This window comes from Bos grunniens, chromosome 13 (genome assembly GCF_055505025.1).
Source record: "Bos grunniens cultivar Pamir isolate PY7600 chromosome 13, Bosgru_T2T1.0, whole genome shotgun sequence".
NCBI lineage: Eukaryota > Metazoa > Chordata > Mammalia > Artiodactyla > Bovidae > Bos > Bos grunniens.
Window position 1 is genome coordinate 48,628,653 of NC_141177.1, and position 25,525 is coordinate 48,654,177.

The 25,525-nt window shown below is 48.8% G+C and overlaps 1 long non-coding RNA gene across 2 annotated transcripts; it reads left to right on the forward strand.

Annotated features, from left to right (window-relative positions):
- The first annotated feature begins 15,322 nt into the window (after positions 1 to 15,322).
- Positions 15,323 to 18,261, forward strand: LOC147360949 (uncharacterized). 2 transcript variants are annotated; one of them, XR_015139524.1, is made up of 3 exons: positions 15,323 to 16,420; positions 17,384 to 17,524; positions 17,980 to 18,261. It is a non-coding gene; the product is annotated as an uncharacterized LOC147360949 (long non-coding RNA). The 2 variants fall into 2 exon arrangements; XR_015139523.1 differs by having other exon boundaries at positions 15,330 to 15,861.
- Positions 18,262 to 25,525: the final 7,264 nt, after the last annotated feature.

Below are 25,525 nucleotides of genomic sequence, written 5' to 3' on the forward strand. Positions count from 1 at the left end.
CAGTGGGTTCTCTTGTTGCAGAGCACAGGCTCCAGGGCTCGGAGACCTCAGCAGTTGTGGCGCGCGGGGTCAGCAATTGTAACGCACCCGCTTAGCTGCTCTGCAGCATGTGGAATCTTTCCAGACCAGGGATCAAACCCATATCCCCCGCACCGGCAGGCAGATTATTAACCACTTGACCACCAAGTCATTTTTAAATGCAAAAAAACACAAAACAAAACAGAAAAAGAGTGTGGAGGGGAAAGTCAATGCAATCCTAACTGACTGTGTTGCCAAGCATCATACACCCACTTGGATGTGCTAACATCAGGTAATGAAGATGAGAGGTCATCTTCCTCTCAGGCTGGAAACAGAGATGGCAGCAAGAGTGAAATCTACTGATTTGCTGATAAACTCTGAGAATTTTCTGTAGCTTGTATCTACCAGAGCCATCATGACACACATATATGTACACACACATTAAGGAAAATGATTCGTGTACTCAGCAAAGTCAGCCTCATCAGTATTGGGGAAACTTTTTCTCCATCTCTACAGGCTCAGAAATACCCAAGAGCTTTCTTAAGTTTATGTAAATTTATATAGCCTCCTGTTGTCTCAGAAGGTGTCCATTTCACCATCATTAGTGTCTCAGCCTGAGGACACACACTTATTTGTGTTGTTGTTGTTTTTCTTCCCATCACTTAAGCACAACTCCACTGGCAGACTCCCACTAATGACCTAAACCCCATCTGACTTTCATCAGATGTGCTCTTTGCAGGACAAAGAAAACCAAGTTGAACTTTTAGAAGGTCAGCACAGATATATCTTTGCAGGTGTCCCTTGGTGGACATGAAAAATAATAGACGTGCAATTTCCAGAAAATAGCATACTTTTATAGCTGCTGTGAGTTTTCTAGAGGAACGAATGTAAGGAGTCAACCCCCAGACCACCTCAGTGTCTCACCAGCTATAAATAGGAGACCTTAAACAGTGCAGATGAATATGAAAGAATCACAATCCAGGAAAAATGAATCAGGACTCGGGGCTTTCTGCACACCTGACCATATGGAAAGTGAGTTAATTTTACTCAAATTGCATTCCAGTCAAATGAGAGATTGTTGTTGCCAATGTGAAAAGCCAGAACTTCAGTCTGGCTACAACAAAGCTATTGATTTATTACCAACCTTCAAAACTAAGGGGAAAAGTAATCTGATTCTAGGACCAGAGCCATCCTCTGGTTACTGTAGGGGCAGGAGACAGCTGCTTTCATGGTCCAAATTGATGAGCATTGCAGCTGCCACAGTGCTTGGAATTTCCACCATGAAGGATCCCACATTTTCTTCAGATATTGTATCTCCCTGGATTCCAAAAGTCTTCTCTGTAATATCCCTAGGTGGGTATTTCCAGGGCTGGGAGTTAACTATGATATTAGACGTTCATTTTGGAAAAGTCTTCCATGTGTTGAGTCGAAGCTCTTCCTGTACCTTTCATTCATTAATTTTAATCTTGCCCCTCTGGAGTATCATAGAATAAATCTATTACTCCTTTCCCATGATGGCCCTCCATATATTAGAGGACAGCTAGCAAGTCTCCTATAAGCCTTCTTGTTTCACACTCAAACCCTTGAGCTTCTTCAACCGGTTCTTGATGATGGGATTTCCAGAGTCATCATCACTTGAACCACTTCTCTCTGGACCTGATCATTAAAACAGGAAGCCCAAACACTGGGGAGGTACAGTCCTCAAGTGCCTCATTGATGTATATGCTTTCTTACTCTCAATGCATTCTAAGGTCTGGTTAATATTTGAGGGTAACTCTATTGTGGCTTCATAAAGGGTTCTCAATAACTAAAAGCCTATCCTGTTTCTTCACATGAATTCTTATTAAGCCAGATCTCTCAGACCTAAACTTAGGGGTATATAACATGTATATCATAGACAACATTTATTTCCATTAAACTTTGTTCCTTTGTTGTTACGTTCTGCTGAGATCCTCTTGAGTCCTGATTCTTCTGTTCTGATGTCAGTGATCCCCTCTGGCTTCATGTCATGGGTTAAGTTATAAGAGCACCTTTGGCCTCCTGATCAGTTGTTGTTCAGTTACGAAGTCATGTCTGACTCTTTGACCCCCATGGACTGCAGCACACTAGACTTCCCTGTCCTTCACTATCCTGGAGTTTACTCAAACTCATGTCCATTTAGTCAGTGATGCCATCCAACCATCTCATCCTCTGTTACCCGCTTCTCCTTCTGCCCTCAGTCTTTCCCAGCATCAGGGTCTTTTCCAATGAGTCAGCTGTTCACATCGGGTGGCCAAAGTATTAGAGCTTCAGCTTTAGCATCAGTCCTTCCAAAATCCTGATCAGAGTTGACAGTGAAAATGAGGAACACAAACAGAGGGATTGGAGGTGACTTCAGGTGAGGAGTTATCATTCACCTTCAGGCACAGGAATCTGGAGCCGGGTGTGACTGTACCTGCGGTCACCTGATCCCTTCTCCGTATCTCACTCACATGAGGTACCAGGAGGGAGTTTTACAGATTCCCAGCTGAATACAAGCATAGCAAGTCCCCACATACAAACTTCAAGTTTCAAACTTTCAAGGATGCGAATGTGCCCCTGTAATTCAGCTGTTGTCCCATCCTACTGTACTTTTCAAGGAACTGTACTTAAGATTAAAGCACTTTAAAGATGTTTTATTGTTTGTTTTTAATGTATTATTTGTGTAAAAAGTATTATAAGCATATTACAGTACAGTATTATAGCCAATTGCGTGGTTGGGTTTCTAGGCTAACATTATTGGACTTATGAATGAATTGGACTTAGGAACATGCTCTTGAAATGGAACTTATTTGCATGTTCAGTTCAGTTCAGTTGCTCAGTCGTGTCCGACTCTTTGCAGTCCCATGGACTGCAGCACGCCAGGCCTCCCTGTCCATGGCCAACTGCCAGAGTTTACTCAAACTCATGTCCATTGAGTCAGTGATGCCATCCAACCATCTCATCCTCTGTCATCCCCTTCTCTTCCCACCTTCAGTCTTTCCCAGCATCAGGGTCTTTTCCAATGAGTCAGCTGTTCACATTAGGTGGCCAAAGTATTGGAGTTTCAGCTTCAGCATCATTCCTTTCAATGAATATTCAGGACTGATTTCCTTTAGGATGGACTGATTGGATCTCCTTGCAGTCCAAGGGACTCTCAAGAGTCTTCTGCAACACCACAGTTCAAAAGCATCAATTCTTCGGCATTCAGCTTTCTTTACAGTCCAACTCTCACATCCATGCATGTTAGGGGACTTACTATTTAAGAAGCAATGTTTTTGCTTCCCTCATCAGCTTTTCCCTGTCGCTGGCTTTGATTTTCTCAGAGCTTTCTTGCTTTTCACATTGGACAAGTAAATAAGATTTTATGCACTGCCACTTCTGGAGAAGGATCGGCCTCGCTGCCCCCAGTGCCCAGAGCTGGTGGTCCTATGCATGCCATTGCAAAGTGGCTGGAAGGGCCATCCTGCATGGCAATTTTCCTGAACCCTCAGCTCCATCTAGGCCTTCCTGATGTCACCCCTGCCAGGCTCTGCCACCCTGGGCTGCTCTTCTTGGTTCTGGAATCTCTTTCATTCCCTTGTTCTCTTTTTTAAAAAAAAAAAAATCATTTACTTATTTATTGGCTGTGCTGGGTCTTTGCTGCTACGGGGCCTTTTCTCTAGTTGCAGCCAGTGGGAGCTATTCTCTAGTTGCGGTGTGCTGCTTTCTCATTACTATGACTTCTCCTGTTGTGGAGTTTGGGCTCTAGAGTGTGTAGGCTGAGAAGTTGTGGCACATGAACGTGCTTAGTCACTCCACAGCATGCAGGGTCTTCCCTGACCGGGGATCGAACCATGTCTCCTGCAGTGGCAGCCAGATTCTTATACACTAGACCAAAAGAAAAGTCCCCTGTTCCCTTTTGAGCCTTGGGATCCTCAGAGAATTCACCATGCAGCAACACTGCTTCTTTGACTGTGCCGCTCACCTCGGATTATGTCACCTCCTGGAGAGCCTTTCTGATCAAAATCACCGCTGACCCAGGTGAAGAATCAGCCTCACTCAGAGTGAGGTCAGGCTTCCCAGGTGACTTAGTGGTAAAAGAATCCGCCTGCCAACGCACGAGCTGTGGGAGATGCAGTTTCCATCCCTGGGTCAGGAAGATTCTCCTGGAGAGGAAATAGCAACCCACTCTAGTATTCTTGCCTGGAGAATTCCAGGGACAGAGGAGCCTGGCATGTTACAGTCCATGGGGTCGCAGAGAGTAGGGCGGGACTGAGCAGGAGCAGGAGAGTGAGGTCTGGCTTTTGCCCTGGCTAATGGGTGGGGGGAAGAGGGGGAGGGGTGGTATGTCTGAGTCTCTGGAATGTCCTGCCTAAAAAGAGAATCTGCTTTTGCCTGGAGGTTAAAGGCACTGCCAAGAAGGACAATATGATTTACACTGGAGACTTGGGACACACTAAATCAGTTCCAACCCCCAGAGATGTTAGCCCCAGACTTCAAGAGGGGCTGGAGACTAGAGATCAGCCATGTTGGTAATACCGATGGAAACTTAATCAAAACCATGCAGCTGAAGGCTTCCCTAGTTGGCAGTGCCCTGTGCCTACCCCCACAGCCAGAGCCAGGTAATGCTGACCAAGACCCTGACGCCCTGGCAAGAGGCAGGAAACAGAATAAAGTCCAGGGTCATGGCCACCATATTCCAGCCTCCAATTCCAAAGGGGAGAGAATTCTGAATTTGAACCTTGGCCTTCGAGATGGTTATGAGGGTTTTTTTTTTTTTCAAATCAGTCAGACAGAATGTACTTTCTTGAATTTCAGTTCAGTTCAGTCGCTCAGTCGTGTCTGACTCTTTGCGACCCCATGAATAGCAGCACGCCAGGCCTCCCTGTCCATCACCAACTCCCGGAGTTTACTCAAACTCATGTCCATCGAGTCAGTGATGCTATCCAGCCATCTCATCCTCTGTTGTCCCCTTTTCCTCCTGCCCTCAATCCCTTCCAGCATCAGAGTTTTTTCCAATGAGTCAACTCTTCACATCAAGTGGCCAAAGTACTGGAGTTTCAGCTTTAGCATCAGTCCTTCCAAAGAACACCCAGGGCTGATCTCCTTTAGAATGGACTGGTTGGATCTCCTTGCAGTCCAAGGGACTCTCTAGAGTCTTCTCAACACCACAGTTCAACAGCATCAATTCTTCAGCGCTCAGCTTTCTTCACAATCCAACTCTCACATCCATACATGACCACTGGAAAAACCATAGCCTTGACTAGACGGACCTTTGTTGGCAAAGTAATGTCTCTGCTTTTGAATATGCTATCTAGGTTGGTCATAACTTTCCTTTCAAGGAGTAGCGTCTTTTAATTTCATGGCTGCAATCACCATCTGCAGTGATCTTGGAGCCCCCAAAAATAAAGTCTGACACTTTTCCCACTGCTTCTCCATCTATTTCCCATGAAGTGATGGGACCAGATGCCATGATCTTAGTTTTCTGAATGTTGAGCTTTAAGCCAACTTTTTCACTCTCCACTTTCACTTTCATCAAGAGGCTTTTTAGTTCTTCTTCACTTTCTGCCATAAGGGTGGTGTCATCCGTATTTCTCGAATTTAATAGTTTGTTAATCGGGTGTATTGGTGTATTGCCTTTGTGTAGAGACAGATGGTATGCGTCTCTGCACTCTTGCCCCGGGCTCTGCAATGTGAGAAGCCGTAGATCGTCGATGGTCAAAACTTCGCTTCTCCAGACTCCTTCCTGATGAACGCATCTAAGAGATGATGCTCAAGGGTAACCAAGCCTCACGTCGGCCACCAGCTCCAAGACGGAACCAAGCAGCAGAGGTCTTCCCACTGCCCCAGCGGACCCTGTGCCCTTGCTCCCCGGCCAGATCGGGCCGGATCAGTCCGGATTGACCCGGTTCTGCAGCCGCTGAGTAGTTTTCTTGTCCCCTGATTTATGTCTGTCTGCGCTTGCCGCCCCTCGCCGTCCCAGCTCCCCCGCCCAACCCCACTCCGGCCCTAGCGCACCCAGTCATCCTACAGCCAGACTCTGAGGTGGGGGGACCTGCACCCTCACGTGACCGAGGTGATGCTTCAGGAGAAGTTCAGCCCTTCTGGGCCCATCCTCTCCATCCGGGTCTGCGGACTCCCTGTGTGTTACCTTCCAGCAGCCACAAGGTGAGAGCTGGGCCTGCTGGTGGGGCTGGGAGGAAGCGAGAAGGCGGGTCACCCCGTCCCCACCCCTACCCGCACCTTTCCCCTCCCCTACCCACACCCTTCTCCTCCCCTCCCCACACCCTTCCCCTCCCCTCCCCACTTGTCGACCTCCTTCCCCCTTTCCGTGTCCCCACCCCTCTTCACTCCCTCCCGCCACCTTACCACCCCCTCATCTCCCCACCCCCGTACCCTGGCCCAGCGCTGCCAGCAGCCTCAGCACACACACCCCCTACACCCCGCCGCCACACACCTCCGCTTTCCCGGTTGCAACCGGTTCTCAAACTTTAGAGTGATGACGCACGGGGAGTAGGGTGAGAGTGGGTTCTCCCAGGCCCTCCCGCCAGTAGCAGTGGGATTCTGGGGCGTGGAGCCCAGGTATCAGGTGGAGATGCTCCCACAGCCCCCGGGTTGGGGTGGAGGGGTGGTCTTGCGGGCACCCCATGAAGCGTGGGGAGAAAGTGCGTTACTGTGCTCGGAGCATAGCCCCCCCCACAACCTTGTAACCTCAGGGGCTTGAGCCTCTTCCTGCTACTGGCCCGCTTGCCAGGGGGAAAGCCACGGGGACTTAACATAAAATTAATATGCATCACCGAGTCAATGGACGAGTTTGAGTAAACTCCGGGAGTTGGCGATGGACAGGGAGGCCTGGCGTGCTGCAGTCCATGGGATTGCAAAGAGTCAGATAGGACTGAGTGATTGAACTGAAGTGAACTGAGTATGGTGAAAAAACAGAAGGAAAAAAACCAGTCCATTACGTCTACATTCTCTCTGAAAGTCTTGAAATGTATGTAGCAGGATGTTAAAATGCAATTCGTCTCATTTCTGCGGAGGCGCCCAAAGGCTGAGGATGAAACCATAATTACAGAGCGTCCCAACATCGCGGAGTGAGGGGTGAGCCTCCGATAGGTGCCCACGGTGGCCTAACCTGGACCAAAAAAACCCAGAGGAATAAAATGACTGTTTTATTTTACCCCCCAATTGTCGGTCAGGGCCCCAGCTGGGATCCCCAAACTGTCAGGGAAGGGGCAGGGAGGGGCCGAGATGGCTTGACAGTCGCTGTGTGACTGGGGCCTGGGTTTTCCTGGAGGTTTGGCTCCTCAGCACTGCTGCGTGGCCTCTCCCACGGCTAGCTTGAGTTTCCTCATAGCATGGTAGGCGGAGAGTGGGCCTTCTTACCAGTCTGCTGAACTCCCGCCCCACCTCAAGATGCCAGGCCTAAAGGCAAGGCTCAGCACTGGGACAGCATCCCTTCTGCCACGTTCAGTGGGCCAAGGTGCATCGCAGGACAAGGCAGGCTGGAGGGGGCAGGGCAGGAAGAGATTCCACTTTCCTGATGAGTTTGAGCAGGATGCATGTACCGGGAGCAAAGGAAGTGGTGGTGATGATTTGCAACATCTACAGGTGCTGGACTTGCAAAGAAGGGGTCCGAAGACATTTTGCAGCCCTGAACTCTGTACCCAGCCAAGGATTTACATTGTTTGAGGTTAGATATTAGAGAGTGTCTTTGGAGAGAGTTGTTGGATGGCCGAGGCACTTTGCTTACCCTCTCTCCTTCACCTTAAGCCTAGTGAGAAAGGCTTCAGGGAAACATTCTGGTCTGATTTATTTTCCCAGCACTGCTTTCAGCACTCCCCTAAAGTACAAGTCCTGGTGTTCACCCACCAGCTGCAGACACCTTAGTTAAGAAGCACCAGCCTTTGGTATACCATATACTTCGCAGCAATAGTCACAACAGCCAAAGGTAGAAACAACCCAAATGTCCACTGATGGACGAATGGATAAACAAAATGTGAAATATACACACAGTGGAGTATTACTCAGCCCTAAAAAGGAAATCAATTCTGACACATGCTGCAGCATGGATGAACCCAGAAGACATTAGGCTGAGTGAAATAAGGCAGAAATGGAAGGACACGTATGATGATTCCACTGATAATGAGGTACCCACAACAGTCAGATTCCCAGAAACAGACAAAGAGCGGTGATTTCCAAGGGCTGAGGTGATGAGGGGAGGAGGGTGATGGAGAGTTAATGTTTAGTGGAAACAGACTTTCAGTTGGGGAAGATGAAAAGTTCTGGAGATGGACGGTGGTGTGGTGATGGTGACTGTGAATATACTTCATGCCACAGAACTATACACTTAAAGATGGCTAAAATGGTAAATGTTATGGTCATATATTTTATCACAGTTTAAAGAAGCAGCACTGGCCCTTGCTGGGAGGGATATCTGTACTCTCTGCCCATCACTGCTGCTGCTGCTGCTAAGTCGCTTCAGTCGTGTCTGACTCTGTGCGACCCCATAGACGGCAGCCCATCAGGCTCCCCCGTCCCTGGGATTCTCCAGGCAAGAACACTGGAGTGGGTTGCCATTTCCTTCTCCAATGCATGAAAGTGAAAGTGAAGTCGCTCAGTCGTGTCCGACTCTTAGCGACCCCATGAACTGCAGCCTACCAGACTCCTCCATCCATGGGATTTTCCAGGCAAGAGTACTGGGGTGGGGTGCCATTGCCTTCTCCGCTGCCCATCACTAGGACATTTCTAATCAAGGGAGAAGGATGGTAAACAGTGTCTTCGTTCTGAATCAGTTTTGTGATCTGTGTTGTAGAACCACTGGCCTCATTTATCATGAGCTACATAGCCTGGTGTCAAGGGGATTGAGGTCCTCCATCAGCTCACTGAGTGGGAGGAGTTGAGGAAGGGAGACTGAGGTCACTGAGTGGGAGGGAGTTGAGGAGGGGAGACTGAGGAAGGTGCTGACCTGGCTGATGTAAGGGGCTGGTCATGGGAGAAGAGGTCATCAACTGAAGTCACAGAATCAGAAAGAACAAAACCAGCTACGAGGCAGGTCTTGCCCCCAAGGGGGTCTGTATTGGTCAGCTTTTGCACAGAACGTGCTGTATCACAAACAGTCCCCAAATTCAATGCTTAGAAGCATTTCCTTTTCCTGTTTCTGGGTCTGCAGTTTGGCTGGGTTTAGGTCAGTTTCTTGTGTATTTCATTCTGGAGCCAGAGTACAAGAGAGCAAGCCAAGCCCCAGACACATCACATTCCCCCGCCCCTACCCCTGCCTCACATCCTACCAGCCAAACAAGTCAGATGCTCAAACCCAATATAATGGGATGGGGACGACTGGTATGCCGACTTCATGAACGTACTGTAAATGCACGTGGTGAGAGAATGGAGCAGTGGTTAAGTGAGACAGAGACAGTGAAGATACAGGACCATCCAAGCAACCATAGGCCACAAACTGCAAGACAGACAAGACCTAACAACAAGACCTTTAAGGCTGAGCCAGTTAAAGATGTGAGAGCATGAGCTCATGGTATGAAGGGCTAAAAGGGTTTCACAGCTTGAGTGGACCATGCTAGGATCCACAGATGAGCTGCACCAGCCGCAGAGCTAAGTCGGATCCAAGGGCTGCTGAGAATGAAGACTCAGACAATGTACCTTGTTTATTACTAGCAAAGTAGGAAACAGGTATGCAGCCTGCATGGTGTGAGACGGGGTCTCAGCAGCCTATGTGGAGAGCTGCCCACAGATCAGAGGAGCCCAGAGCTTGTGCTTGACCTTGGAGGTTATTGAGGTTGGGCACTGGGGAGCTAGGCCCAGCCCACAAAGCCTTATTTGTGCAATATAAATTTCCCACTGGGCCTCAGCTCTATGCTGTGCTTTCATTTCTTGGTACACACTGGGGCCATGGGTCCAACTCATGTTATGAGGGGAGTTGCAAAGAGCCAAGGGGACACTCACGCCCATTGCCCACAGGAGTGACTGCACACTGTGCTTCCTGGAAGGGAGAGAAGCCTGAGAGGGAAAAGGCCAGGGCCCTGGATCCATCTGGATCGAGTGGGCACTGACCTGTGTGCCTCCATGTTCTGTGCCGGGTTCTTACATGACACTGACACTCCCTTGCCTTGTATCCCCACCAGCCTGCTGGAATCTCACTCCTTGGTGCAGAGATGTTTATTTATTTATTTTTTAAGCTCCAATTGCAACATCATTCTACCCCTTCCATTCCCAGTTACCCCTTTCTTCCTTCCTTTTCCAGTGCTAGGTGAACTTGCTGAGCCCATCAGGTGGCAGGTGGGTGGAAGCACCATCCTGCATGTGAGGTGCTGGGCTGGCAGGTCCCACACAGACAGGAGTGGCCACCCAGGTCTGCTGGATGCAGGCCCTCCCAGACCCTTGTACCCCCAGCCCATCAGCATGTGAGCTCTCGGATCCCAGGGCCGAAAGGAGGGAAGAAACTCAGGCTCTGCAGAGTTGGCTCCAGGGACTGCAGGTTCTGGGGGCTGGAGACTCAGCAGGTGGATGGAGACCATGGAGTCCCAAGTTTGGAGCTGCGTGTCGTGAAGTCAGGTCAGACCCCCTTTGTGAGGGAGGGGGACAAAGGAGAGAAAGGACCACCCTCACCCAGGCCCAGTCACCCCATCGCTCCCTACCTGCCTCCCAACCCTGGGGATGTGGAAGGCCCCTTCTTGAGTGCTGTGCTGCCCTAGTACTCCAGTCCTCAGACCAGACACTTTACCCTGGAGGCTGACGGGCAGCAGAGAGTGTTCTGAGAGCTGTATCTGGAGCCCAGAGGAAGGAGCAGGGTGCGACGCTAGCTTCTCCGGAGCACTGACCCTCACCGTCACCCTTTCCGGACAGCCTCTCTCCAGCCAGTGGTGGCTTTAAACATGGCTCCTGATTCATTGACGCCCTCCCATTGAACCTGGGCCACTGGTGCTGCCTCTACCCACAGTGCCCAGCGGGAGTGAGGCCAGGAAGCTGCCTGAGGACATAAGGCAGGCAGTGCCATCCACCTCCCAGGGCTCCTCCACTGGGCTGCAGTCCCACTGAACTCGGCCCTCCAGCCATCCCTACCCTGTGCCAGACATGAGTGACCATGACCAAGCCATCTCAGAAGACATCCCCCTGCCCCCACTGGCCAGCCCCCAGCCTGTCAAATCAGCCCCTGCCGCCCCAGGCCCTGTGGAGCAGGGACTCGCCAGCCCTGCTGGGCCTGCCTGGGTCCTCCTGTCTGTCTGACAGCTTCAGTAACCAAAACACCATCTCGGAGTCTGCGGATTAACAGAGAGCTTTGCTGATTGAGTGAGTGTTCAGCAACAAGAACAGTACTGCGTAGTGACTAGCCAAGTGTCCTGCTCGGGCCCTCGGCAGGACACGACTCCCAGGTGGGCCAAGCCCAGTTCCCAGCCAGCTTCGCTTGTGTGTTCTGGGTTTTCCTTTCACGAGAGTATTCATTTCTTGGGTCCTTCCAGGCTTCTGTGAAGGCAGCCAGCCCTGGAACAGAGGTGCTGTGCTTAGTCACTCAGTTGTGTCTGACTCTTTGTGACCCCATGGACTGTAGCCCGCCAGGCTCCTCTGTCCATGGGGATTCTCCAGGCAAGAACACTGGAGTGGGTTGTCATTTCCTCCTCTAGGGGATCTTCCCCACCCAGGGATCGAACCCATGTCTCCTACATTGCAGGCGGATTCTTTACTTTCAGAGCCACCAGGGAAGCCCTTGGGGGTGGGGAGTGGAGGCCAATTCCTCTTTGTCACTGTCACTTCCTAGAGCTGCCAGGAGATGAGGGGACAGGCAGCGCTTCCTGCCCCTGGGAAATGAATCGCTGCCGACGTCAGTTTTTAAAGGTGTGGGGAGAGGGGGACGGAAAACGGCAACCACGGGGAAATTTACAGGACAACTCCTGGATTCACCTCGAAATTCAAGTCCTTTATGGAACCAGGAACAATGTTACTGCTGGTTGTTCTTTCCTATAGGAGGGGGGATATAGCCAGCCTCAGGAGTGATGGTGCCTGTAGGCATTTGGTTTGCAGCTTGAATTGATTATCTGTACAACACACAGCCTCGAGCGCCTCAGAGTGTGTGTGAAGGAGCCTGAACGCCTTCTACTGGGCTCTCCCTGTCAGGGACACCCCATTTGCCAGATGTGTGACTCCTCAGGACAGACTGTATTTTCCTCTTGAGTTGGGGTGTCCACACAGTTATAGCGCAGCTCAGGGCTTGGGCTTTGAGTCTTTGATTACAAGCAATAGAGACTCCAGCTTGCATGCTAAGTCACTCAGTCTTGTCCAACTCTCTGCAACCCTATGGGCTGTAGCCCGCCAGGCTCCTCTGTCCGTGGGATTCTCCAGGCAAGAATACTGAAGTGGGTTGCCATTTTTTCCTCCAGGGGATCTTCCCCACCCAGGGATGGAAAGACTCCAGCTTAGTTAACAATAAAGGGAATTCACAGGGAGGAATGGAACCTAGAACTTGGGGCCAGTCTAACCCGTTAAAGATAATTAGAAATGACGATGTAGGTAACATGCAAACTCTGCTCAACACCTCATAATACAAGTGGTCCCTGTTTCCAAGGAAGGATCCAGGGACCTGCAAAATGGGGCAGAAGTCTGGACCTTTTTTATAGGATAAGGATTAGTTTCCATTGGCTGTCATGGCACCCAGGGCAGGAGTGACTCCATCTTGGGACTAGAAATGTATTTCAATCAACTGAAGTACAGTTGGCTCTCAGTCAGTGCCAGTTCTGCATTTGCAAATTCAATCAACTGTGGATTGAAAATATTTGGGGGAGAAATTCCAGAAAGTTCCAGACAGCAAAACTTGAATTTGCTGCACTCAGGCAACTGTTTACACAGCACTGACATTGTATTAGGTTTTGTAAGTCATCTAGAGAAGATTTAAAGTTTACGGGAAGCTGTGCATAGGTTATGTGTAAATGCTGCACCATTTTATGTGAGGGACTTGAGCATCCTCAGAGTTTGGTATCCATGGGGGTCCTAGAACCAGTGCCTGGGGGATACCAAGGCTGACTGCAGTGCCGCTCAAAGAAGTGAACTCCAGTGGCTTCTGCCTTTTCACCTCTGCCCCTCCCTTCTCCCTCCTCTGCACAAGGGAAGATTGTGATTCAAATTCCAGAGGTGCTCCTGGGTTCTGAGGAGTTTGGTCTAGCTTGTGTCAAATGCCTGTCTCTTAACTGGAGGAGGGCATAGCGCCACGAATAACAATTTCCCCTGATCCACCTCGCAGGAGAGGAGTAATTCCATTCTCCCTCCACAAAACTGGGATGGTGTTACTGAAGAAGATGAATGGGTGCTGGCTTTCCTGCTCCTGCAAGGGTCTGTAGCCCTGGAAGATGCTACTCTGACCTCCTTGAGAAATGCTCCCACTAAGGGGGACGGATGCCCAAGAGAACAGACGGGGGGCTTCTCGCTGGGCCACGGGTGGTCCAGCTGGAAGAAAACTTCGAGCACAGGGAAGGCTGGAATTGCATTCTATTTATTATTTTCTGGGCTCGTCTTCATAAGGCATTTTTGCCTGAGCCACAGGCTTCATAGCAAAGGCAATAAAAGTGGGGCAAATGCTGATGTAATGTAACAATGTTGGGATGATGATGTCATCTGCGGTAAACAAGAATAGCTATTGAGTCATAAATAATCTTTTTATGGCGATCTTGAATAGGTCTGATACCAGATGCACAGTACATAACACTCACTTTATGGAAATACCTTTCCTTTGAAAAGAAGGGAAAACGGTCAGTAATATATAAAGGTCCTTGTGTGCTGCTCACATGGGCTTTATTTTGTGCTTTCTGTGTGATTTGTTTAATGATTCTTCAGTCACCTAAATAGAACAGGCCCCGCTATGCACTCCCTGGTTTTGTGTTAGTGAAAACGTGGGCCGGATGCCCAAATCTGAACTGAGTCTGAGTCACCTAGTCTCTGAATGAAGTGTGTCGCCTCCAAAATCCAGTTTCCTTTCTTAGACCTGTGATGTTGAAGAGAGCTAGAATTTTCTGTCACTGCACATCTTGGGCTTTTTGTCTTTTAGATTTTGAAGGCAGAATCTAACCAACTTTGGTTCACGCCACTGTCTAAGCAGGCTAAGACCTCCACAGTCCCCTCCAGAAGTGAGTCCTCCTCACCCTGTTCCTCGATGTCCCCATGCAAGGTAGCCACCCTCCCCAAGTCTGTTCATGAGGCCCTTGCTTTCCCTGTTTACACATTGTTACATCATTGATACATATTCTAGGAAAATATGCTTTATTTGTTGTTTTTAACTCTATACAATTAAACTGGTTGGGAGCTAGGGCAACATTCATTATAGTATTCTTTATTCCTTTTTGAATGTCTTCAATATTTGATACATCTTAAGATGGAAAACAAAATTTGCAGATTCTTTTTAAATTGTTTTTTAAAATGTGTCTGTGATCCATGAAAGAGAAATGTCAGCTTTGAAAGTTAATGTTCACGAATATCTGGGGACAAACTTTTTTTTTTTTTTTAAGATGGCATCATGTGGGGAAAATTTGGCTCATTGTAAAATCAGGATTTCTTAGAAAATCTGTATAAACTCTAATGGCCAGTGTAGGAAGAGCCCCCTATAAAAAAAGCAGGTTTGTCTTCTACAAAATAAATGATCTGGCAATAGAGAACCCACATCACTGTTTTGTTACCTGAGTGTTTCTCCCATTTCTGCTTTTTCCCCTCTTCTCATCCCTCCCCCATCACCATTCCCTCCCCTCCCCAATTCAGTCCTCCTCTGAAGCCAAGTTCTTCTGGGGGAAGCGCACACCCAAGATGCGCATTTATGCTGCAGTGGGGGGGACTCAGCCTGCTTCTCCTCCAAGGAACTCTTGCACTTTGACAAAGAACTACTGCTGGGAACTTCATGCACGTGGCCATGATTTTCAAGGACCTGAATGTGAAGGCAGGAGGGGAGGACCTCTGAATACCTGGGAGTTAGGGAGTTAGGGGGATAGAGGTATTTAGGTTTAAAAAAAATCATCATGATACCCCCAGTCCTCTCCCACATCTCCACCAAGAATTCTGGTGCCAATAAAGAGAACGAATATTTACTGGCACCGGCAATGGGGCAAGGCACAGAAGTAGGTGCTCTGTGGATCTTTCCTCATTTAACCAACAGACTTTTGTAGCAGGCATTGCTCTTTCCATATTACTACTGAAGAAGTTGAGACTTAAAAAGGACAACTCAGTTGCCCAGTCTCACCACTTGTCAGCAAGGGGCGGCACCTGCCGCATCCTCCCAGCACACCTGCCTCCTCACCTGCAGCCACTCCCACCCAGAGGCCACGTGGAACGCACCTTGCAAGTGCAGACGGAGAGACTGCCTCTTGCTTCTGATGGGAATCACATTCTCAGCAGCTGAGGCATTGCCAGGGGGCAATAGCATCTCTGCTTTGCTCTCCAGAGAACTCTTACATTCAGTTTTTACCAGTTATCAAGATGCTCCCGGCAGATGAGTGAGGGAGAGAAGAGTAACAAGCTACGTTTTTAGCAGCTGAAGTTGATAGCTGCCCGGCCCACGAATCTATATTGGCCGGACCTGGAGCCATGGACTAATTCTGTGAGGAAGTAGCTAGAAGAACTTGCTTCAGGAACGTTTCCTCTGTTTCAATAGTATTTTAGTTCTTTATCAAATTCCAACTTTATCCGATGGCCTTGGCCATGGTGAAAATGGGATTATGTTTATCTCTGCTATTTCAGACGGACTGGCAGGAGTCCCTTCAATAAAATCAAGATGGCAGAGAGGCTGTCTTTTTGGACTCTTCATCCTGACCCGAAGTCAAGTAGAGGCCAGCTCAGCTCACTCCTGCCTGCTCCCAATAAAGATAGTGAGAAAGACAGGAGGTAGGGCCGGGGTGGTGATGGAGGGATGGAACAGGGGAGGGAGGAGGAGGAAAAGGGGGAGGAGGAGGGAAAAGGGGAGGGGGAGAAGCCAGCTGCTTCCTAGCTCTTCAATTGATGGACCAAGTGAAGCCCCTTCCTCCCTGTGGAGAGTGGGAATCGCTCCCCGCCCTGTGCCCCCACAGTGGACAGCAGCTGGGCCTTGCTCCGGAAGCTGGACTGGCTCTGGCCAAGGGCAGCCTGCATCAGCACTCTTCTGGAAAGCAGCAAGGGGCTCACAACCCGGACTCGGGCTTGGAATTGGGACTTGTTTTCCACTCCTCCCTGCCAGGGCCCCTCCATCATAATCCTGGACACCCCTGCAGAGTCCACCCGCCTGTCTGTGAAGAGCTGGCTGGCGGAGGCCGATTTCATGGGGCTCTGAGAGCGTGGGCCAGCAGAAAGCAGGGCAAGAGCTGCAGCCGTCCTTGTTGCTGGCAGCTGAGCTGGGCTCTGAACTGCTTCCCAGATGGAAAACACGCCACTGCCGGGCAGCTTCATAAGACCACCAGCTTGGCTTCAGGTGCAGGCTGTGGAGGGTAAACAGCCAGCTCGCTTCACTCACCCCAAGAGGAGGCCTTCTTGCTGTAATCCTGACCATCCCAGGAGGAGGGGCGGGGGGCTGGAACCAGCACAGCTAAAGCGGAAATAGAGGAGCAGCCACATCATGGGAACACAGATATTTTATCCTTGATTTTTAAAAAGTTGCTCTGCAAACTCTCCTCTTGCTGGCAAAAGTTTGCACTTATGCAAAGCTACCTCTTCTAGTCTGTGCTCCAGCAAAATCTCTAAAGTCTTATAATTAAGTACCAGAGAGGTAGAGAACATTAAACCAAGAGATTTAAAAACCAGCAACCAAATGCTTTCCCTGTGAAGCAGGCAAATTGCTGGGGATCATGTCCAAATGCACATCTGTTTCAGCAGGTCTTGGGGGTGCCCAAGATGATGCTGCATCCCTAATGAGCTCCCAGGTGGGGTGATGCTACCTCAGCTCACACCTTGAGCAAGAGTCTCACGTATGATGGTTTTGAACATAGATTATTTTAGGAGTCACAAATGGTAAGATACTTGTACACCAATATCCTTTTATTCCTTCAACATTAAGTTTTATTGAGATAAAATTGATGTACAGCCATGTATTCATTTCAGGTGGCCCGCATAGTGATTTGACTTCCATATATTATGAAATGATGATCACAATAAGTTTATTGAACATCCATCATCTCACATAGACACAGAAAATAAAAAGGGAAATAGTTTTTTTCTTGTGACGAGAAACTTTGGAACAACTTGCAAGAATACCATGTGACAGTGTTAACTATAGCCATCACAGCCAGTGTTCACAGAGTGTATGCGATGTGGCTTCTGTGCTAAGCACAGGGCAAATCGCTGACCTGAATGTAGACCTCAAGGCATCCAAAGTTCTCTGTGAACCCTACAACAAATTGACCTTGACTGTTTGGTGTAATAAGCTCTCCGTTCACAGTGGGTCCAGCAGGTGGTGTTAGCCTCGCTGCTCCAGCAAAACAGTAGAAAGAACCTGTGTTATCATCATTGAATCCATGGCTCAACAGGAAGTGCTGACTGAGGCTGCCTGAATTTGGAGGGGTGCTGGGCACTGTACCAGGTACAGAATACCCGTCAGGTGGGGTCCCACCGTCCACAGGTGATACAGCTGTAATCTGTGCAAAGTGGCACTCAGCTATGCAACTGTGGTAGTAGGGAGTCAGTAGAAAGAGAGCAGAAAGAGGAGGGGGGCGGAGAGGGAAAATGGTAAAGACTGACGAAGACAAAAAACAGGAACTGTTGAGTTCCCAAGGAGCTGTCTTCATTATATAACATTTTGCTTCTTTTTATATGACTATAAAAATAATACATATTTAGTGTAAGGTAACTCAAAAAATGAAATACAGAAAATAAAGGTGAACACGTGCCCAAATCCCACACCCCACAGAAGAAGACTGTGTGTGCTGCTCTGTACCTTTTATCTTCACAAATCAGTACTCGTGAGGCTAAATAGAATCATCGTTTATGCCTTGTGCTCCCACTCACCTCCTGCTTTTCTTTCTCCCCCTTTATCAGAACTCCTCTAAAGGGTTGCCTGTCTCCTGTCTGCCCTGCCCACTGCAGTCAGGCTCGGCCCCATTTCCTGCACTCTGCATCCTGAGTCGCCATCTGACCAGATACTCCACCTCACTGCTCATCTTGCTCAGCCTCATCTGACAGAACCCATCTCTGCCTCTTCACATCCTCTCTTCATTTGCCATGTGGGTCATCACTTTCCACATTGTTCACCTGTCTCACCAGCAGCTCTTTCTGGGTCTCTCTGCTGAATCTCGGAGAAGGCAATGGCACCCCACTCCGGTACTCTTGCCTGGAAAATCCCATGGACGGAGGAACCTGATGGGCTGTAGTCCACGGGGTCACTAAGGGTCGGACACGACTGAGCGACTTCCCTTTCACTTTTCACTTTCATGCATTGGAGAAGGAAATGGCAACCCACTCCAGTGTTCTTGCCTGGAGAATCCCAGGGACGGGGAGCCTGGTGGGCTGCCGTCTATGGGGTCGCATAGAGTTGGACACGACTGGAGCGACTTAGCAGCAGCTGCTGCATCTTCCTCCTCTCTCCTAACTGCTGCATCGTGGAGTGGCGCAGGCTTCCTTCCTAGCCCACGTTGCTTCCTCTCCATGTTCATAGCCTTAATCCCCTGATTTTAAAAACTGTGTTATTATGCCTCCTAAATTCACTTCTCTAGTCCCAATTTCTCCCTGAAATTCAGACCTACAATAGTCATTTAACTATCCTCTCTATTCAGATGCCTAACAGATATCTCAGATGTTGTATGGGCCAGATTAGGGTCACCATGGATTGTTGTTCAGCTTGAGCACCGCCAAAGGCAGCCAGCCAAGAAACCCCATTGGGCATCCAGCCCATGTCTGGTCTCCGAAGCTCTGAGCACCAGTGTGGGCTCCAGCTGCTCTGCAGAGGAGTTACCTTCCATGGGAGTGCCTGTCTGATTCTCTGAGCTGCCGTATAGGTTCGCTAACGTTGTGGCCAAAATATATCTTTTGATTTCTCCCCACCTCTAACCTGCTACTTTTAATATATGTCATCATTCAATTGGAAAAAGGTGGAGGAGGTTGCTGAAGAGGGAAGGGAAGGAAAGGAAAAGAAACCCAGCCTGCTGATCTCTTTGCCATATCCAGTTGAATTCCCAAATGTATCCTGAATCTGACCTCTTGTCCCCCCTCTTCTGCTCCAGTAAAGGTCTGAGCCCCTATAATCTCTGGGCTACAGCAAAGCCTCCCAGCTGACTTCCTGGCCACTACCCCTGTCCTCTGCACAGACAGAAGCTAAGACAAGAGTATTCTGTTAGCACTTACCTGCTTAAATAGCACCATCATCATGACTCCACCAGAATCAAACCAAACCCTGTGCTGCGGATGACAGTTCTCCCACTTACTCCCCCACCCGGGCACCCAGGGTTTCCCTGAGCTGAGGCCGCACTGGTCTCCTCCCGACTCGCGGATGCCAGCTCCCTGCTGCCTCGGGGCTTTTGCGCTTGCCATTCCTTCTTCCAACTCATCACACAGCCACCTCTTTTTCAGTATTCAAGTCCAGAGTATATGTTACCTTCTCAGAAAGTTCCTTCCTTAACCAAAATGGCTAAAAGAGTGCTCCCTTCCTCTCCGTCACTTTCTGTCACACTTCTCTAATCTGTCTTCTTTACTGCGTCTCTCAGCTCCTGAGATTACCACATCCACCTCTCAGCTTCCTTGTTGCCCACCTATCCCCCTGTCTCCCATCAAGTCCATTTTAGAAGTCCAGGGCCTCTCAGCCTTGCACCTGCACCTCCCCTCCCCGGGGCTGAGCACAGGCTGGCTTGCAGCAGGCTCTTGGCGAGTTGACTGACTACATGGACTGATGTGAGAGAAAGATGTTGCAAGCTGAAAAGATCACAGGTAGACAGGAAAGGGGAAAAAAAGAGCGAGAACTAAGAGACGAAGGGAAGGAGGAAGATGGAAGATGGACTATAGACTGAGAGGAAAATCTGCCCGTGTATAGCAGGACCAGGAGAGAAAAAGCATGGGCAGAGAAAACGGGGTTGATCTTTGGCATCAGAGTAAAATGCTGCGTAGCTGGTGCCGACCCCCCTGCGGAGGCCTTGTGTACAGGGCTAGGGCTCCCAAGCGCCCCCTGCAGGAGGCAGTCTCACGTACACGCGGGAAACAAGCATTAGCAGGGATACGCGGCCACTAGTGCTTAAATTCGGAGAAGGCAATGGCAACCCACTCCAATACTCTTGCCTGGAAAATCCCATGGATGGAGGAGCTAGGTAGGCTGCAGTTCGTGGGGTCGCTACGAGTCAGACACGACTGAGCGACTTCACTTTCACTTTTCACTTTTATGCATTGGAGAAGGAAATGGCAACCCACTCCAGTGTTCTTGCCTGGAGAATCCCAGGGACAGGGGAGCCTGGTGGGCTGCCATCTATGGGGTTGCACAGAGTCGGACACGACTGAAGCAACTTTAGCAGCAGCAGCAGCAGTGCTTAAATTCTGCCCCCAGCCAGGTGAGGACCCAAAACGAGCTCAGTGGGGGAAAAAAACAAGGCTGTTAAGAGCTTAGTTTATGTTGGGCCTCACACGCTTACCCCACTGACATTCCAAGGGAGTTTGAAACAAGCCTCTGTTTCTGCTTCCTTCCACATTACCCCCAGGGTCCCTGAATTGTGTGGAAGCTTTGTGAATAGAACTGGGTTGCAGTCTTGCTTGAAGAAAAAGAAAGGTCCAGAAGTCCAGCCATGAAATCAGCATTCCAGCAGTTTTCTCAGCTTCTTTTTTAGAATTTACTTATTTTTTAATTGAAGGGTAATTGCTTTACAAAATTGTGTTGGTTTCTGCCAAACATCAGCATGAATCAGCCATAGGTATATTTATGGCCCCTCTCTCTTGAACCTCCCTCCCCATCCCACCCCTCTTGGTTATTACAGAGCCTTGGTTTGAGTTCCCTGAGTCATACAGCAAATTCCCATTGGCTATTTATAAGTTTCCCTGTTGCTCTCTCCATACATCCCACCCTCTCATTCCTTCTCATCACCTCCATGTTTGTTTGTCTGTATCTCCACTGCTTCTTACCATGTCTTCTCATAAGTTGAGGAGTGGAGGCTTCCACCAGCTGAATGTGTATCTTCAGTTCAGTTCAGTTCAGTCGCTCAGTCGCTCAGTCGTGTCCGACTCTTTGTGACCCCATCAATTGCAGCATGCCAGGCCTCCCTGTCCATCACCAACTCCCAGAGTTCACCCAAACTCATGTCCATCGAGTCAGTGATGCCATCCAGCCATCTCATCCTCTCTCGTCCCCTTCTCCTCCTGCCCCCAATCCCTCCCAGCATCAGGGTCTTTTCCAATGAGTCAACTCTTCGCATGAGGTGGCCAAAGTACTGGAGTTTCAGCTTCAGCATTGCTAGTGTTAGTAATTCACTATTAACCTACTCAGGAGAAGAAGGGGACAACAGAGGATGAGATAGTTGGATGGCATCGCTGATGCTATGGACATGAGTTTGAGCAAGCTCTGGGAGTTGGTGATGGACAGGGAAGCCTGGCATGCTGCAGTCCATGGGGTCGCAAAGAGTTGGACACGACTGAGTGACTGAACTGAACTGAACCTACTCATCGTGGCCACTGCTCAACATGTGGGTTGTTTTGGTGGTGGTGGGGATCTTAAAAGGGATGGAGAGGATGACGAGTCCAAGTAGTAGAAACAGATCCTGGACCAAGTGCTCAAAATCTGCTCTACTCCTTTCCCCACTGAGAGCTTTCAGGGTGCTGCTTCTCCCTGGACTTGGGGGGCCCCAGTGGCATCAGGATCACAAGTCAGCACACCCCCAGACTTATCTCAGAGCCTCCTCAGACTTGTTTCTGGGCCCTCAGGAGACAGACTGGCACGGCAGGCAGAAAATGACATCAACAAGCGAGTCATTCAGGGGGCACCCTGCCAACTTCCTGTCTGTTTAAAATATCGGAGCTTTGTCTGAACATGAGATTTTGCAAAGCCCACCTGGACAAACTCTCAGAGATTCCCCCTACCAGTCTCGTCCACGTGTCAGCCATGAGTTTTATTTCCCCACATTTCTTCTGGGAACACCAGGATGCTGGGTTCCTTTGAGTCGGATGTGAAATCGTGCAGGACCCAGTTAGCTGAATGTTGAAACGAAGTAGACACAAGCCCTAACCTTGTATGGTCTTAAGCGAGAGAAATGACTTGCAGAACACTGAGCAGCGACGGCCCATATAAAACTTATTTTGATGGCAGAGACTCAAGCAGGCTGCGCAGGAGGCCACACAGTTTACAAAGGAGAGGTCTGCTAATTGCACAGCGGGGCTCAGCAGATGGCACGCAGCCCAGAGCATAAATTTAGCTGGGTTCCCCCTGCTCTGTCTCCACGAGTTCCAGACGCAGAGTGGAAGATTCTTTCCACCCCTACGCAAAGTCAAGGAGAAGAGATCGATGTTGCATTTCTCTGAAAGATAACCCGCTGTTCCAAGGGAGGGCCTGGTGGTTAAACAAGACATTTCTCTCTCCTTACCCACCTAGAGTGACCATGCCATGTCTCTGAAGGGCTCTGCTATGGATTCCTAGTTGCCAGTATTTCAGGAACTCAATTGGCAATTCATTTATTGATGTTTATAATTTGTACAAAGTTTTCCTTGCTCAAGTTCAAGGGAATTTGGCATGGACGTTCCCTTGTTCATTCATCGAATCAGCTCATTTGTCTTTCTAAAGGGCAGTGTCCTCCTTCTCTTCCATCACAGGGTCCTGGCGGATGTGGGCCTGACTAGATCTGTCTCTGGCACCTGTCCCTGCCCCCATTCTCCACTGATGGTTTGGTATATTCAGCTGATCTCAGTCAGGGATCCCCTTCCTCCCTCTCGGCTCCCCAGGAGTCCTGCTGGAAGCTGTGCTCCCTCTTTGCAAGAGGGTGATGCTCCCAGAGAAAGGGGGCAGTCCCCCAGGGATATATGTTCAGGCAAGAGCTGGTGCCACCTCGTGTCTTGGTCCCTTCCCCCTGGTCTCACCAGTCCATTGATCTCCAGGGTCCCCTTCGCTGGTAACTCCAAATCTCTCCCTGGTTAGATTATGTGTTGGTTTACATCTCACTGTGTCTGTCACTTCTCAGACTCACAGCTGCATCAGGAAAAACTAAGAAAAAAATTATTTACTCATTTGAAATGCAGTGAGGCTTTCTGAGGGGCCCACAGAAGTGCCATCTATTCCAGACCTTTGGAATGAAGTTGAGTTGTGTGTGGGAGGCTTTGGGGAGTGGTGGTGTAGGAAGAGATGACATCTGTCATGCCCAGGCTCGTGGACATAAGAGACCTGCATTTTGTGTTGTAGAATATAATCAGTAGATCCATTAGGAAGCAGCAGGGCTCTTTGGGGGAGGGACTACTTCCAAGTCTAGGCAGGAAATAGACAAGAGGAGCCAAGATGTGTTGTAACGAAGGAAGCAGAGACGATGATGGGTCGTGTGAAAGGATGTAGGAGCCAAAGTGAACCATCTCCCTGTGACTAAAGATGGAGAAATGAAAGAATAAAGAGAATTAGTAAATGCAATTGATTGAAACACATGAAGCTCATAAAAAGTCATGAATCCATTATCATCATCATCATCACTTAAGAGAGAGACTCTTATCCCCACCAAAAAAAAACAAGCAACCAAACGAACAAATAAACACAACCTTCGGACACCACTGTAATTAAGTAGGGCACCAAATCCTTACTCTGAAAATGAACCTTAAGAAAAGAAAGAATTAAGCTTCTATCCAGCCCTTTTTTATGAACTATATTTGAGGGTAAAAATAGTCCCCACTGATGAGGGGAAATCACCTTCTGGAAAGAATCCAAGGAATGGGAAAAAGTCATGAATTTGTAAAAACAGTCTTTTGCAGCCTCTAATGAAATGATTGATGAAGCCACACTTGCCAATGAATGATCCGCTCATGGAGGGCTGGGGAGGGATCTGACAAAGGACCACTCAGGCTGTCAGCCCGACCCTGCTTCTTGGTTAAGCATCCCACTCTGCAACAGGGGCAACAGGACCCCGTGCACTTGCAGACGGACGCACCATGGAGAGAACTAGGGGACACAACCATCTGATTTGTCATAACTTTTAATGGAGTATAATCTGTAAAAGCAGGGAATTACCATGCTGTACCTGAAACTAACATTGTAAATCAGCTATGCTGTGTATGTGCTCAGTTGCTTCAATCACGTCCAACTGTTTGCGACCCCATAGACTATAACCTACTAGGCTCCTCTGTCCATGGGATTCTCCAGGCGAGACTACTGGAGTGGGGTTGCCATACCCTTCTCCAGGGGATCTTCCCAACCCAGGGATCAAACCCAGGTCTTCTTTATTGCAGGCAAATTCTTTACCATCTGAGCCACCAGGAAAGCCCAAATCAACTATACTTCAGTTAAAAAAACATACAGTACTATCCCACAAACAAAATGAAAACAGCTCACAAATAATACAATTATGGCTGACCAAGCAATTTATGGAGAAGTAAGTTCAGATGATAGGACGTATGTTGTATGATAAACGACATCATTAGTAATCCAAGAAACAAAATAAATAAATCAGCAAAAGTCTTTATAAAAATAATAACCAATAGCTATTTGTAGACCTAATTTGGATCTACTTATAACAAGTCAGCTTGAAATACAGATTTTTGACAGTTGAGCGAATGTAATCACAGAATGGGAATAAGAGGGTAATGGGCTGTAATCATGTTTTGTTTTTGTTTTTTTAAAGGTTCATATTTTTTAGAGCTACATCCAGATGGCAGTGGGGAAATGATACCAAGTCTTTGTATAGGGAGTCCATTCCATTATGATCTCTGCTTTTGAGTATGTTTGACATTTTCATGATGTAAAAAATTTAAAAATGAGGTTTTCAGTGAATCTAAACCTTACCATGAGAGCCTTTCATGAACGCCTCTCCTGGGCTTCTTTCCTGGGTCTGAATTTGTTGTTCCTGCAGGAGTGTCCCAGCCTGAGTATCTCAGAGTGGACACGGGCAGCAAAGGGAGGGCTCATGAAGGGGGTGTGCCCACAGGGGTCCCTGGGGGAGGGCATTCCAGAGATAGGAGCACCCATGCACCCCAAGAACCCCTGCCCTTCCTGACCCTTTCTGAGAGCCCCAAAACATTTCTTTCAGCATTATGTTCAATTTGGGGTCAGATTTGAGAGGCCCAAAAAAACAGAGTATACATTTTGCTTTAAATATTAAATGAGAGGTGGTTGGTGTCTAGTTCTCAGCCTTTCTTCTATGAATTCTAGTGCTGAAGACCACCTAGTCATCAAAATTATAGCGAAGAGCCAGAATTCTAGAATATCACCAATGATGGTGCTTACTGGACAGGTTTAGAGAGCCCTTTTTATGATTTTGCCGGCATCAGTTCAGTTCAGATCAGTTGCTCAGTCGTGTCCGACTCTTTGCAACCCCATGAATCACAGCACGCCAGGCCTCCCTGTCCCTCACCAACTCCCGGAGTTCACTCAGACTCACATCCATTGAGTCAGTGATGCCATCCAGCCATCTCATCCTCTGTCGTCCCCTTT